Here is a 5,173-nt window from a genome sequence, read left to right as displayed (position 1 = left end):
CTGCAGGCATTCTGGCATTTTTAGTAATTTTAGGTATAGGCCTAGTTCTGTAGACTTGGTTGAAACTAGTCACATGTAAGTGTTGTAGGACTGGGCTGTATGTTAGCTACATAAAGTTAAATTAGGAGGGAAAATCTCTCGTTATATTTTGCTACTTATGCTATATAATGTGCTTAGTGTGTACTTATATAGTTACTGTTGTTCAGTAGAAATGCTAAATATATTAATATGTTACAGACCCAACAATGTGATACACATTTGGGATTTCCTTACATTCCTTGTGCTTTACTATTTCCTTTACATTCCTTGTGTTTTACTCTTGTTTTTTCCTTGTTTAAGGATTCGACATAAGCTAGAACTGTTGTTTTGTATGTAGCTTTTAATCTTAAAAAGCTGGGCACAAGACCAGAATTTTTTTAGGATCCTTGTTTCTTTGGTGCATCCACTCATCAACACAGTATTGTTGGTGTAGATTGAATTTTAGTTTGGCTCCCATCATAGACCAGTCAGAACAGTAGAAGCAGAAACTGAATTTGGGTCAACGTTATGGTGACAAGGAGCACTCTTTAGCAGAAAGATTGTAATATCATGCTGCCCAGACTGAGTGGAGACGGAAAGAAAAAGTTAAAGCTAACTGTCTTTAAGATAGGTTGTTACTGTATTGGAATAGTCAGTATCCTCTTCAGTGCACCATCCAGAGACAGGGGACTGTTAGTTGCTTTAGCAGAGCATGAAACACAAGAACGAGCCAGAAGGAAGGGAGGGGTTCTTTCTGTAAAGCCATTTCTCTTTTTCTCTTGCACAGTTCCTCTTTCCTTCCCCACAGTGAAATGACTATTTCTCCCATGTCCCTGTAATTTCCTCCTTGTTTGATGTGTGTCCATGTCCAAGTTTGTATAATGTACTGTTCTGGATAAGCATGGCTTCTTTAGCCTTTCTGCTGTACCTCTTGACCCTCGTAAGATTGAAACTAGTAGGAAACTGCCCTTAGGAAATATTTTTCATGTCCATTAGTTGTTTTTTTCACTCCATCAGTGGCCCATACGCTGGTGCTTTTGATGTCCCTTTCATTGTACTGACTGGACACGTCTATGCAAGACTTTACTGCAGTTGACTAATTAGCTCTGTGGTAAATGACTTGGTGTCTACATCTGCAGGGCAATTAGGCTGGAATAAACAATTTAACTCCACCTCAGGATAGTACTTGTATTTACAAGAACTATCCTGCTTCAGAGTTTTTCACTCTGCAGCAGCACACATATAGACACTGATGTAGCTGGCTGGGACACGAGGGTGCTTCAGTGCGGGAGCTGCCTCCCTGCTAGCCCCACACTTGACCACCCTCATGCCCCAGCCAGCCCCTCCACAGTACATTGAGCTGGTGAGGAAACAGCCCAAGGCAGGCAAGCTGATCTCTGGGGCCCTGTGCCAGCTGGAGCTGCTTTGACCTGGCTCAGCCTGCTGCAGTCCCAGGCTCACGTTTAAATGGCACACCTGGGCACAATAAACTCCAGCTTATTGCGTTGCATTAATTGAACATGTAGACATACCAGCTGTGCGTGAGTTTTGAATTCCTCTAAATACAGGCCTTACTTCCTTCAAGCATACCTTGGTGTGGCACTTGTAAATAATTTTTTAAGCCATTGGTACCTGTTGAGTTGTCAGCAGCTTTGGAAATCAGACTCTTTGTTTCTGACTAAAAGAGGCTTGAGAACTTCACTTGACACTTCTTTCTAAAATAAAAACATCCTAGCTTTGAAAAAAATCTTTTCTCTTTATACTGGCCACACTCCCAGAAGGTGTAGCAACATGCCTCATGCAATGCTTTATTTTTTTTTCTGGTAACAATCTTTTTCATTCTAGGATAAAAGCAATGATGTTGTCATTGGTGTGAAATCAACAGCTCTGTGGTTCAAGGAAGGCAGTGGTTCAGTGGTGTTATGCTAGTGGGTCTGTGTGTGGTAGGAACACATCTTGATCAGACCTTCTCTTACTACACAGCAGTGGCTGCCGTAGGGGCCCACTTAGCTCAGCAGGTTTGAACTCATCATTTTTCTGTTTTTTAGTAATCCTGTGTCAGTTTGCCTAACATATCCACCTCTCATCTCAAACTTATTTTCAACAAAAGCTTAACCTAGGTCTGCTTTTACAAGAATCAGGAGATAGCAATCTTGATTTTTCTCCCAGTGTGTCTAATGTTGTCACCATGACATGTGGATACATAACTGGGGCTACAGTTGGTGCCTAGTGAACTGTGATCATATTCACTTCAATTTAAAAGTTTATCAGAGTGAATGTGGGGAGACTAAATGGCTCTGTATATTGGTAGTGACTGCCTGATCTTTAAAGTGTGACCATAGTCTGAAAAAGAGCTGTATACAAGTGGCTTCATGTTTCTTTGTTTCTTTGTTTGTTTGTTTGTTTGTTGTTGTTCTCCAAATGAGTCTGTTAAATTGGCTGAGTTTACAGCCGAATAGATCCTTCTGAATTACTAAGCATGCAAGTGCAATATGTGAATGTCAAGCAAAATTTCTCTGGCTCATGCATCACTACCAAAAAGCAAGTTTTAATTCTTTAGTCATCCAAGAATCAGTCCAGTTCACTGCCCCACAGTTGTGCTCCTTTTTGAAGAAATAATTAATACAAATAGTAACCACCACTGCCCCCTCACTATTTGAATCATTAAAATTATATGAACAGATAAGATTCAGAATAAGCAAAGTAAAAAAAGTATCACTTTTACATACTTTGTATTTCTGATCATAGTGGCTTTTTAAACTCAACCTTCAGCTCCTGTGTAATCCAAGATTGTAGTGAGACTGAGTACTCTGTAGATGATGAATTGGCTAAATTTGAAATATGGTTGAAGACTGACTGACGATCTTTCCCAGATCCACAATCTTCCCCTACCCCTGCTTCCCCAGTTTTAAAGCAGGGGTAGGCAAAATGGCAGATCTGGCTGGCAGCCGGACTCCATTTCCCAGCAATCCCTGCCTGCATGGCTGTGGCCGGTCTCCATGGAGACCCCAGCCACAGCTGTGCTGTGATAGCAAGGTTGGGGTTGCCATGGAGAATGACCCCAGCTGCACTGGCAGGGCGTGTGGCAGAGCAGGGCAGGGCACTGCTCCAGAGCAACTGGGATTTTGCAGCGGGGGCAGCTTGGTCAGGGCCGGGCAGAACCATGATCCGGTGTGCAGGCAGCAGATCACAGCTGTGCCCTGGCTTGGGACCAGGCTGTTACCGCTGGAAGGAGCTGGTGCAGAGCCACGATTTGCTGCCTGCATACACCTGCCCAGAGCATGCAGGCTGCAGAGCATGTCTCTGCCCTGGCCCTGACCAAACTGCCCCTACTGCTTCAGAGCCACTGGGATCTTTCAGTGGGGGCAGTTTGGTCAGGGCCAGGGCAGAGACATACTCTGCAGCCTGCATGCTCTTGGCAGGTATACGCAGGCAGCAAATCGTGGCTCTGCACCAGCTCCTTCCAGCGGTAACAGCCTGGTCCCAAGCCAGGGCAGAGCTGTGATCTGCTGCCTGCACACCGGATCATGGTTCTGCCCGGCCCTGACCAAGCTGCCCCTGCTGCAAGATCCCAGTTGCTCTGGAGCAGTGCCCTGCCCTGCTCTGCCACATGCCCTGCCAGTGCAGCTGGGGTCATTCTCCATGGCAACCCCAACCTTGCTATCACAGCACAGCTGTGGCTGGGGCCTCCATGGAGACAGGCCACAGCTGCGTGGGCAGAGGCTGCTGGGAAATAGAGTCCACTGCTGGCAGGATCTGGCCCACAAGCTAACTTTGCCCACCCCTGTTTTAAAGTGAGTGAGTGTGATATGAGGTTGCATACACAGTATGTAGATGCAGAGGTAGTAGTTCCTGTGTGGATGGGCATATTTCATTGCCTAGAATTGTTTGTGGCATGCTTCATGAGCATCAGATCTATTTTTTTTCTGATCATGCAAATATTCAATGCCTAGAATTTTGTTTCCACAGGAGTCTTGAGTTTGGCACAAGGTGAGAACTACTGTTCTCCAAGCCAGATGTGTTCCACTGCACGTCCTGTTGGTAACTCTGTTCCTGACAGCTTACATTTTCTTCCCTCACATGAACTAGTAGGGACAGAGAATGGAGGCAGCTAATCCTTGTTCCCAGCTGCTTCAGCAGGTATCCTGAGCCCTCTTTGCAAAGGGCAGTATAGATGCCTTTTTGGAGCAGCTGGAAAGGTGGAGGTAGAAGTAGCATTGCAGGACCAGTCAGCTTTGTATAGACCACAGTTTGGGAATGCTATTGCTCTGGGCTCTCGTAGTCCTTTGTGTGCACTTGTGATGAAACTCAGACCAAACATTATAAAACTCTTCAGAATGCACACAGATGCCAAGGGGGAGTTGGATGCACGTCAGCACTTCTGAAAATCCTGCTGGGTCCCGGTCTGTATCCTGACATGCATAAATACCTTTTACCATCTTCCTTGGTCTCTCTGTTGTAGAGAGGAGCCAGGATTAGCATCCATACATGATCCTCACCTTCTCTGCCTTTCTGTTGTATGCATTGTATTTGAGACGCATCTTGTAATAAGCTCAAGTAGGCAGACCTCTGTCTGTTAAGAAGCCACTGGAAGCAGGATGCATGTCTGTAAAGAGCTTGTTGTGGAGATGGAGCTGAAGACTGTGGGTTTCTGGGAACATAGATCCTCTGCATATGAAGTATCTAGCAGGCTTGTGGAATTACAGAATAATAACAATTCACAGATTTACACTTTGGACATAAACAAACCTGAAGATTGTTGGAAGAAGTTTACCTCTAACTGCACATTAGGAACTTTACTTTTCATAGGGATTGTTTTTGGAAATCTGTGGAAAAGAAAAGATCCTAAAGACAGGAAGAATTGTTAGAGATCAGCTAGTGAATGTGATAAGCACTGGTAACGTATTTATAAAGATACTGTATTGAAGTGTCTGGCTAGGAGAAGGATGTGGGGAGCATATCTGCCCAGAAGATACTTAAAGTACTTCCCAGTAGGGCTGTGCAGAGCCTTGTTCCCTGATTCAGTTTGGCCTGATTTTGATGGCTGAATCTCCAAATCGAATTGGTGGACCTTTTAATCTCTCTGAATCAAATCGTAACCTTGCAAATCAATTTGAAGAGACTCAGAAAGATTTGGACATAGAGAGACCTTTCA

The 5,173-nt window shown here is 44.5% G+C and overlaps 1 long non-coding RNA gene across 1 annotated transcript; it reads left to right on the top strand.

The window, feature by feature from the left end:
• The first annotated feature begins 1,323 nt into the window (after positions 1-1,323).
• LOC109322371 lies at positions 1,324-4,848 on the top strand. The gene is made up of 2 exons (XR_002104366.1): positions 1,324-2,036; positions 4,743-4,848. It is a non-coding gene; the product is annotated as an uncharacterized LOC109322371 (long non-coding RNA).
• The last annotated feature ends 325 nt before the right edge of the window (positions 4,849-5,173 follow it).

This window comes from Crocodylus porosus, unplaced genomic scaffold (assembly GCF_001723895.1).
Source record: "Crocodylus porosus isolate Cpor-Errol unplaced genomic scaffold, CroPor_comp1, whole genome shotgun sequence".
Taxonomy (NCBI): domain Eukaryota; kingdom Metazoa; phylum Chordata; order Crocodylia; family Crocodylidae; genus Crocodylus; species Crocodylus porosus.
The sequence above is the reverse complement of the archived record's forward strand: the minus strand, read 5'-3'. Positions and strand labels throughout refer to the sequence as shown.